The sequence below is a fragment of the Euphorbia lathyris genome, chromosome 8 (genome assembly GCF_963576675.1).
Source record: "Euphorbia lathyris chromosome 8, ddEupLath1.1, whole genome shotgun sequence".
NCBI lineage: Eukaryota > Viridiplantae > Streptophyta > Magnoliopsida > Malpighiales > Euphorbiaceae > Euphorbia > Euphorbia lathyris.
This window is the reverse complement of record NC_088917.1, coordinates 81626123-81637713: the sequence shown is the minus strand read 5'-3', so window position 1 is coordinate 81637713 and position 11591 is coordinate 81626123.

The following is an 11591-nucleotide window of genomic DNA, read 5'->3' as shown; positions in this document are numbered from 1 at the left end:
AATTTCAAATTTTAGTTTCTTTCAAACATTTATTAATTGGGATGTTAAAAGTTTCTATAATATAAATAAAAATTTAGTTTAAAAATCCGATAAATTGAAAAAACAATCTTTGTGGTTACACAAATTGCCGAATCGTGCATGTAGCATTTTTTTTTACTAGAAAAGGTCTGAGGTTCTCGCATTGTTAAAAATGAAGATATTCTAGTCTAACAACATAAAAATGAAAGAAATTTTCATTAGATGTATTAGCAATCTAGAGTTTACTGGAACAAAAAGGGATAGATATGACTTAGACCGAAAAAGAGAAAGGAGAAATTATACTTAAAGAGGTAAATTACATATGTGACCTTTACCTATTTTCACACTTTGGTGTAAAATTAAAAAAAATCACATTAAAATGTACAACCTTCAGGTGACCTCTCACTAAAGTGTACAGCCGGTTTTTGTGACCGGTCGACGCAAGTCAATGTTGCCTAGTTAGCAATTTGACTACTTTAATAGTAAAAAATTGACACTGTATTATGAAATTACTAAAATATCCTAATCTCCATCTTTGAACTCCTCCCTCTCACTTTTTTTCTTTCTCCCTCTAAATCCTCTCTCCCTCTAATTCATCTATCTCATATTTATCTTTTAGATATCTAACAGCTCTTTCTAACTCCTCCCTCTCACTCTGTTACTTTCTCTCTAAATGCTCTCTCCCTCTAACTCATCTCTTTTACTTTCTCTCTTTAAATCTTTTCTCCCAAGTGGTTAGAACACGAAGATTCTGTGGCATTGTGGGTTAATTGCTTTACACATTATGGAGGAGACATTTTGACATTTTTTGTTTTAAATTAGTGTCTTTCTCTATGAAATTCTCTTTAACATCTTCTCTTTCGAGGTTTTGGCTATGCTCTATCCTTTCATGAGTTATACCATTGTGTGCTAAGTTGGTTTGGATTTTGGTATAGTGGAGAGGCAAGTGGCAGGCAGGAATTACTCCTGGGCAGATATGATGCTCGTTCGGTCAATCTATGAATTTCCGCAGCCTGATGCATGTAGGACTCATAAAATTGGACTAAAGATGGTTAAAGATTTGTATAATGAAAAAACTAGCAGTTCCTAACAGAGTGAGAGGGAGGAGATAATGTGGGTTTCTATCCCTTAGCTTCTCACCTCTCCTTTCTTCTTATTTTATTATAAAAAAGCAGAAGAGCATGTGAGAAAAGATGCCTCAAGAATAAAGATTTAAACTTTTCAGCTTTTTGCTGAAACTTCCTATTTAGGTTCTATGATTGAATTTTGAAATTGGGATGGTCTAATTCCCGTCATTGATGATGATTTTCAATATAAGAGATGAAGAGAGCGAGAGGATTTAGAGAGAAAGTAACAGAGTGAGAGGGAGGAGTTAGAGAGAGCTTTTAGACATCTGAAAGAGAAATACGAGAGAGATGAGTTAGAGGTAGAGAAGATTTAGAGAGAGAAAGGAAAAGAGAGAGAGAGCAGTTCAAGGAATGGGGTAGGGATATTTTAGTAATCTTAGAATAGAGTGCCAAATTTTTACTTTTTAAAGTGGTTAAATCGTTGACATTGCAACATTGTTGCGTTGACCAGATATAAAAACTGGTTATAAACTTTAGTGGAAAGTCACCCGAAAGTTTTATACTTTAGTGTGAAAAAATTTTAGTTATACACTAAAGTATGAAAATATGTAAAAGTTGTACACTATATATGTAATTTACCAATACTTAAAGTTGATAAGTTTGATCAATTTTTTTTTGGTAGAAAAGGAAAAAAAACAAACAAACAAAACAGCTCAACCCGGGATCAGCCTAGGAAAACTGACCCCCACCACATCCTCCAATATCAAGGAAGAAATGAAGACCGGCGGAGAAGAAAAGGTAGAAAGACATAACAAACCAAAGTGCCCTTCCAACGCAAAACGGTCCGCGACGCGGTTCTGCTCCCTATAAATATGAGTGAACTTAATAGACTCAAAGGAGGACCCAATCCTTTTAATGCCTTTAATAATATTCAAGTTATTCCGACAGACAGACTTGCCCTCAGAAATCATTTTAACTGCTTCTTGGTTATCTGACTCAACCAGAAGCTTCTTCACCCCTAGATCCTTAGCCAGCTTCAGGCCAGAGAGAATCCCCCAAAGTTCAGCAGAAAATGAAGAACCAATCCCCAAATTCTGAGAGAAGCCAGAAACCACCTGTCTCTATCGTCTCTAAGGACCCCTCCTGCGGCGATTCTCCCGTCTCTCAGACAAGAACCATCAGTGTTAAGCTTAATCACACCTTCGCCCGGCCTACACAAGCCTAAGAGATTGACCTCCTTCCTTTGAACCACCCTAGCTAAGGGGTCTTCACCAAAACTCTCAACCAAGGTACTAATCTTCTTAGAAAAGAAATCAAGGACATTTGGCATAGAAACCACTCCACCTCCAAAGATCTCCTCGTTCCGCCACCTCCAAATCTGATGGCACACCACCACAAAAAGAAGAACACCTTGATTCCCAGGCAAAAGAATCTCATTAATACCATCAACAAACCAATCATCTTCAGAATGGGCTAAAAAAGATGGGAGCACATCCTTAGGGAGAATTATTCTCCAAACCTCTAAACTTTTCTCACAATCCCTGAGAGTATGGCATAACGTCTCCTCAAACCCTCTGCATCTGCCATAGGCTCCAGAATCCACCAGGTGCCTCCTTTTCCTATCCGAGTTAGTAAGCAACCTATTCCTGGCCCCAAGCCACAAGAAGCTCCTAATACGGTAAGGCACTTTTAAGCCCCAAATCGTCTTCCACACTCTTGGGGAAGAAGAATCCAAATCCTGATGGAACGTTTGAAAAGCAAATTTACACGAATAGGCCCCATTGTTTGTTAGCGCCCAATAGTAACTGTCCTTATCCTCCAATTGATTACTAATGTGAACACCTCTAATAGAAAGGAGCGATTCCAAACTGAGGTAAGATTCAAATTTATCCCACATCCACTCACCCTCAGAATCCACTACAACAACAATCCTCCAATCCTGAACGTCTAACGGAGGCAAGGAAGTACAAACTTCCAATAAAGGCTTCTTACCTACCCACCCATCCTTCCAGAAACTGATGGACCTGCCATTACCCACATTCCATCCAATCCCAGTACAAAATTCAGCAAACACAGCACTGATGCCTTTCCAAAGAAATGAACAATTAACCACTCTCTCCTTAGGCCCCCCAACACCTTATCCTTCCGGTACTTCCCGCATAAGAGCTGGACCCATAGAGCAGAGGGACACTTCCACATTCGCCACAGGAGTTTCATTAATAAAACTTTATTATTATCTTTAGCTTTCCTAATGCCCAGACCTCCTGAATCTTTAGGCTAACAAACCTCACTCCAAGACACAAGATGGATCTTTCTCCCCTCCTCAGCTTCCCCCCACAGGAACCTACGGTTAATCTTATCAAGATCATTAAGTACAGGATCCGAAAGCTGACAAGCCTGCATAATGTGATTGGGAATTGCACAATTAACAGATTGAATTAACGTAAGGCGGCCAGTGAGAGAGAGAGTCTTGGCTTTCCACGTGGCACACTTCATATTAGCTTTATCCAAAGTATCTTTAAAGGACACTTTAGACACTCTCTCATTGTGGAGGGGAATACCCAGATACTTCCCAAGAGAGCCAGTAAGAGGAATACCCGACAGATCACTTAACCTTTTACAGACTCTCGGGTTCATATTTTTAGAGCACATCATCCTAGACTTTTGGATATTAAGTTTCTGCCCAAAGGCCGAACAGAAACAGTCAAGAATATCCATAATAATACTCAACTGCTCCTCATTACCTTCCAGAAAGATTAGGACATCGTCTGCGAAGAATAAGTGAGTCACCTGGGGACAGAAACTATTGATAGCCACTGGGTGGAAACTCCCATTATCGATTGCATCTTGAATCAGATGAGACAACCTCTCCATAGCAATAACGAAAAGGAAGGGGCTCATAGGATCACCCTGACGGATTCCCCGGTCCGGGGAGAACTCCTCCGACATATCCCCATTAATCATAACTTGAAACACATGAAAAGAGATACAAACCTTAATTAACCTTCTCCAGCTGTCAGGGATCCTAGCTCTTTCCAGACTCTCCATCAGGAAATTCCAGTTGATGCGATCATAGGCCTTCTCCAAATCCAACTTAAGAGCCACAATGCCTTTCTTCCCCTTCTTGATCTTCATAGTGTGGACCATCTCTTGGGCAATCACCACATTATCCATCATTTGTCTACCAGGCACAAAACTTCCCTGATTCTGACAAATGACCTCAGGAAGAATGCCACAGATTCTATTAGCCACAATCTTTGTAATCGTCTTATAAAGAACATTACAAAGACTGATAGGTCTCATATGCAAAAAGGAAGAAGGCTTATCAATTTTAGGAATCAAAACCAGAAGGGTTCTATTCACCAGCTCAATATCCTGAGAACCATTAAAAACACCTATGATAAAATTATAGATACATTCCTTCACAACCTTCCAGTGCTTATGGTAAAAACCAGCAGGCAGACCATCAATCCCAGGAGCTTTAGTAGCCCTAGTACTAAAAATGGCTTGGTCTATTTCCTTCAGGGAGATAGGGTGAAAGGCATCCTGAATGCTATCCTCACCAATCATAGGAAAGGTAGCAACAGAGTGAGCCCTCTCCAGATGAACAGGCTCCTCTTTAAACAGATCCTCATAGAACTCCAGGGCCAATTTCCGAATCTCCTCATCTTCATACACCCAATCACCATTAGAGTCCTTAATGGCATCAATCTATTCCTCTGCCTTCTGATCATGGTAGAAAGATGGAAGTACCTGGTATTACGATCCCCATCTCTTATCCAGGACTTCCTGGACTTTTGAAACCAAAGAAGCTCCTCCTGCCTGAGCACCGCTTCCAGCTCCTTATGAAGGGTTCTGAGGAGGCCATCCAAACTGTGATCAAACCTCACCTCCAACCTACGCTGAATACCCTCCATCCTATTTAATAACTTATTCTTCCTTCTAATAATATGCCCAAAGACATTTCTATTCCACCCCAGCACATTATTCCTGAATCCTTCAGCAGCTTGAAGGACATTCGAGTGAGGTTTCCAATTCCCATGAACGAATTCCTTAAACTTAGGATGAGACTCCCAAGCCAACTGATAACGGAACGGTCTCTCACCCCTAGGACGATTACCTCTCAACAGCCTAAATAAAATAGGACAGTGATCCGAATGGCGGAACGGAAGATTTGACACAGAACTCTCAGGGAAAGAAGTCTAAGCTAAAACATTAGCGTAGACCTTATCCAAACGAACAAAGGTACTGTTGCGTTTCCAAGTGAATTTATGACCAGAGGCCCCAAGATCAGAAAGCCCACATAAATCCATACTATTCTTATGGTGAAGGCATCGGTTAACATAATGATGCGAACCCCCTCTCTGATCACTCATAGAAGCAATATCATTAAAGTCACCCACCACAAACCAGGGCTCAGAAATGCTGATACTCATAGAGTAAAGAACCTCCCAAAGCCGTTTCCGATTGGCTAAAATAGGGTCAGCATACACCAGGGTAATTAAAAAAGGAATACTACCGGAGACACTCACTTTACAGTGAATAAACTGCTTATCCATGCTAATGATATCAAAATGAACCCGATCTGGCTTCCAGAAAAGCTAAATCCCACCAGCCCGACTAGTAGCCTCCGATCTAACACAGTTCCAGTTCCTAAACTTTTTAACCACCTCATCTGCTTTATCTCCACTAATCTTAGTTTCCACTAAAGCAAAACAAGATGGGTTAAATTGTTTAATAAGATCATTAATATGGATACGGGTAGCCTTGCTAGCCGCACCCCTAACATTCCAACACAACAAATCCATAGAAAGGAGGAAAACTGACCGCATCAACACACCTAAGCCAGGTATTTATTAGGGGCTCCTGAGAGCCTCACCGAGGTACCCGCATGCCCTCTCTTCTCTGGTAAAACCAAAGTATTCTGGATACTTTTTTGTTTACCCTTTAGCTTTTTCAAACTAGTTTTATTAACTCCCATCGACTTCCCATTCCCAAGATCACCACAAAGAATAGGAATACTAACCTCATTTATCTTCTTCTTCCTACGAGCAGCTAGGGCTAGGGTCCCCCCCTGGGCTTCATCTTTAGAAACAAAGAGGGGATTAACAGATTCAACCACCTTCTCAGATGGTTCAATAGACTCCAAACCCGACATGCTTTGAACAATATGTACATCCCCCTGGTCAGAATCTTGAACTTCCTCAATCGTCAGGGCCCCAAATCTAGATCCTGACGTGAAAGCTAAAACGACTCCAGGCTCCTCCCTAACTTTAGGGATAGGCTTCTCCTTGATATTGGGAAGAGCAATAGGCTTAGATAGGGCAGACTTCAAATTAATGCTAATATCATGAGGGCGATTCTGCCCAACTGAAGGTTGTGTTCTTCGTCTAGCAGTCCTTTTTGCCACCATCCATGGTCCAAAATTCCCTCCATTCCCCTGGCTCACTTCAGTTCTACCCACACCATCCACCACAATCTCTTTTACAGCCTTCTCCCTTTTCGGGCATCCCTCTTGAGAATGACCATACATGCCACAATCATAACAAATGTTATGTAACCCTTCATACTCAATCAAGAACACCTTGTTTTGAACACAAAATTTTGACAACAAAGGTTTAGCAAGATCAACATCAACACAAACCCTTGCAAACTTGCCCCCAATAGCTCCAATTGTAGTTTTGTCCACGTGGTGGACCTTCCCAACCAGACCTCCTATTTTGCTGAGGAACTTTCCGCTATAATACTCAATGGGAAGGCCTGGGAACCTAACCCAAGTCAAAATCCTGTTAACAGAACAATCATGAGGATTAAAATTAGGAACCCAAGGCCGTAAGGCCAAAACATGGTTGGAGATAATATATGGGCCCCCCTTGATCACAGCATTATAATCCTCAACCCGGGTAAATTTAATGACATAGTAGTCATTTTCCAGGTCAGTAATACTGACTTTCCCTTTCCTTGCCCACTGAGCTTGGATCCTTTGGGCAAAATAGTTAAAGCTAATTCTCTTCCCAAGCACAGTAACAATTAAAGACACCTTCCATTTCTCTCTGAGCACCCTCTTCTCAGCTGAAGAGAGTCTAATCACAGGACAAAGAGGATCGTCTTGGACACCCTCCTCATCATCAGAATCAGAGTACAAATCATCGGACTCCCCCACCATCAACACTTCCTCCATACAAGGCTCCTCCTCTACTACCCCCATAACCGTATCTTTCCAAGAATTTTTCCCAATTTCATTTATACTAACCCTAGACCTGGGAGAAACCGCGTTCCCCTGAGCCGCTTCATTAATATGGACCTGACCCGAGGCATCCTTCCCCCCTGCCGCCGCCCCAGCCTACCCGGCACTGCCCAAGGATCTGCTCCCAGTGCCTGCCCCAGCGCCTGCCCCCCGCCCAGCAAAATTGCCTGCGCCTTGCCCAGCACCAACGGCTCTCCACTCGGCGCCAGGCACCATCCGACCAGCACCATCGGTGCTCCACCCGGCGCCAGGCATCACCCGCCCAGCCTCGCCCCCTACGAGCGGAGGCGCTTTGCCCCCTGTTTCTGCAACAGGCGCCGATCCTGCCGCCCTAGCCGCCCAGACCTCCCGCGCGATCTCCCCCTGCCGCAGCGCCCCCTCCAGCGGTGCCTCCCTCGCCTCCCACACGCCCCTCCTTCCCTCGCCCCAATTCTCCCCTGCCGCGCCGCCCAACTCCCCCCCCCCAACTCCATCTCCTTCGAGCGCCCCCCACCCTCCATCCCTTCCTCGCCCTTCACACAGCTCCCTTCCAGGCCGCCCCTCCCATCCCCGCCAATCTCCCCATCCAGATCCGCCCAATCCCTAGCCGTCACCACTCCCTCACCGCCACCAGCTGCCCCCTCTCCCTAGATCGGTCCCTCACTCGTTTCACCATAAAACCCGTCAAATATATATGGATAATGAAAGTGAAATATTAGTGTGTAAAGAAATTGACGTGAAAGAGGTTTTTGTACGAGTTTAACAAAAAAAATTCAAATATTTCATCAAATTTAAAAATTTTAATATCCAATTCTATTATTAAATCATAAAAAAGTGTAAAATCTCTTTTTAGGACCAATGGATAGAGATAAAATTGTATAATTTTAAACGATAAGGGTAAAATTGTTCTTAAATGTCAATGTTGGAAGTAAAATTGTTTTTAACTGTCAACGTCAGGGCAAAAATAAACCATATGATTTAACCAATTTGCAAAGTAATAAATGTGTATTATTTTATGGGTTAAATGCATCATTTGCACTGAACATATGATTGTCTCAAAATTGTCACTTAATTTTAATTTGACTCAATAAAATTACTCAACTTTGAGTTTTGTCAATTATACCATTCTGACCATTTGAGTGATTAAAAAAGATCAAAATGATGACATAGGTGACACGTTAGCAATAGTCAACTCAGATTTCTGACCGAAATGATACATGACATCCACGCATGTGCCACTTGAATATCACGTGTCTGTTATTTTTATGAAAAAAAAATTAGTTTTTTTTTCATAAAAATAACCAACACGTGTCTGTCACATTTTGTTTCTGTTAGAGATCTGAGTTGACCAATATTGACGTGTCACTCATGTCATTATTTCGATGCATTTTAACCACTGAAATCGGCGGAGTGACTTAATTGAGACAAAGTCAAAGTCGAGTGATTTTATCGAGATAAATTGAAGTTGAGTGAATTAAGACAACTACGCAAGTTATTTTATACAACGGTGAAAATGTAATTTGGAACCCCCTTAATTCTAGCTAAAGGAAGGAATTGCAGCTATGGAGTCTGGATCCAAAGGTTGAAGACAATAACAAAGCATGTTTTGTTTTATTTTGGGAAAAGTACAAAAATAAACCTTATGGTTACACCTGTTTTCGATCGCAGGCTTGTGGTTTAAAAATTTACAAAATGGTACCTTGAGGTTCATTCCGTTAGCAAACACAGACCAAATTGATTAACGGTGTTAAAAGTCAAATGTAAAAGAGTTCATTTGGTCCTTATATTTATTTATTTTATAAATTAACCCCCCTTATTATCTAATTATCACAAACAAACCCCAAAATAAAAAATAAAAATCAAATACACCTTCTTTTCCATCTCTCCCTAATTTTTTATTTTTCTTCTTCTTTCTCTCTCTTCCCTCCCCTCTTTGTTAATTTCTCTCTTTTTAAAAATACAAAATCAAATGCAACAACCACCATAAATCCAATTACAAATTATCCTCAACAAAATTAGAAAATATAAAAAGAAATCAGAAATTAGAAATCAGAAATGGCAGCAGCAGAAGAGAAAGAAGAAACAAAGAGTAGAAACAAGAAAAATAGCTTCAACAACATAAAGAATCTTAAAAACCATATAATCTATTACTATTTTAAGACCTGAGTTCGATCTCCATCCCCATACTACTTTATCTTTCCTAATTAAACTAGCAGCTACCTTCTTCAACAACCATGCCTTTTTCTTCGTGTGATCCATTATTTTAGTTCATCCCAACAAAGGAAGAAAACTCTCTTTATATGGAGGAATAAAGTATCATGCCTCTCTCTCAGAGTTCCTTGCAAAAAAAATTGATGATGTTAAAGCGAAGAAGAAAGTAGTTTTGGATACGTTAGTTGCCAAGGTTTTTGTCGGAATCACCACCATTAAAGCTTCTTATGCCGAGCTTCAAATGGCGCAGAATCCTTATTGCAGCGACGTATTCAGGCTGTAGATCAAGCTGTTGTTGAAGAGCTGAAGCAACTTTCACAACTTAAACGAAATTTCCTCAAGAATGATCTTGATCATCTTTCTCCACAGATTACAATTATGCTTGCAGAGATTCAGGAGCAGCAGAGCTTGATGAAGACTTATGAAATTACCATGAAGAAACTTCAAAGAGAGGCTGATGCTAAAGGTTCTGAGATTTGTTTGCTTAAGAAAAGACTTGATGAATCTGTTGCGTGCAATAGATCTATGGAAAAGACCCTAAATGAAAGTGGACCGTTGTCACTGTTTGATAATATGAGATTTGGGGGGAGGGGGCGGAGAAGGATGTTGAACATAAATGGAAATTGAATTGATTTTAGAGAGAGAAATTAAGATGAGAGAGAAATAAGAAATTAGGGAGAGATGGAGAAGAATGTGTATTTGATTTTTATTTTTTATTTTTGGGTTTGTTTGTAATAATTAGATAATAAGAGAGGTTAATTTATAAAATAAATAAATATAATGACCAAATGAACTCTTTTCCCTTTGACTTTTAATTCACTACTAGAAAATCCCAATTACTGACGGAATGGATTCCGTCAATAAACTTTGACGGAATTCCGTCAAAATCTATTCCGTCAATATGTTTTGACGGAATTGTCTGACGGAATGATAATTCCGTCAAAATTTAATGGCGGGAACATTCCCGCTTTTTTTTTGACGTTATATTTTGATGAAAGTATATTCCGTCAGACGTACTGACGGATATGTTGACGGAACACTATTCCGTCAAGCAATTCTGACGGAATTATTGACGAAATTCTGTCAAACATTTAAGTCATTAATATGTGAAAAAATAATATATTCTCACATTTTAAAACCATAAATCATATTATTCTAACTTAAATCCTTAATTTTATTTTGATTATAGATAAATTTTTTAAAATAATATTTCTATTTGAATTTGTTTTTTATAGGGAGAAATACTAAAATGACTTTAAGGTTATTCGGAAAGATTCAATTTAACTCACCAATATAATCCGAATGTTTATAAAATTACGTCAATTTAACCCCAATTTTATTCAATAAAAAGACATAAAGATTATTAGTATTATATTTTATATTAATTATAATTATATATTTGTATGTTAATATTTTATTTTATCCCAATAATCTAAATTTATAGCATAGATATATGGTAAAGTTTAATTAAAACGTAAGAAAGATTTTATTTTAAAGGAAAAAGAAATTTGTACACTAAGACGTTTTGAGCACATTACAAGTGCTAAAACATTTAGAAAAATCTGGTTAGTTAGCATATTGTATGAAAAAAAACTCAGTCAACAAAGTTGCACATAACAATAAATTGATTATAAAAGAGATAAGGTACTAAAATAGACCTAAGGTTTTTAGGGAAGTACCAATTTAGACTCAACGTTTAAAATAACACCAATATAGGCTTAACGTTTACTACATAATATCAATTTAGGCTTAACGTCTATAACATAGCATCAATTTAGGCCTCACGTACAAAATAACACAAATATAGGCTTAGCGTTTATTAAATAATATGAATTTAAGCTTAACGTTTATAAAAATATATCCAATTTAAGCTGAATGTCATAATTAAATTAATCATATTATATTGTTTTTCTATTAACTTTATATGTTATCTTTTTATATTGGTGCTATTTTGTACGTGGGACCTAAATTGATGCTATATTGTAAACGTTAAGCCTAAATTGATATTATGTTGTAAACGTTAAGCCTATATTGATGCTATTTTGAACGTTAAGCCTAAATTGGTACTT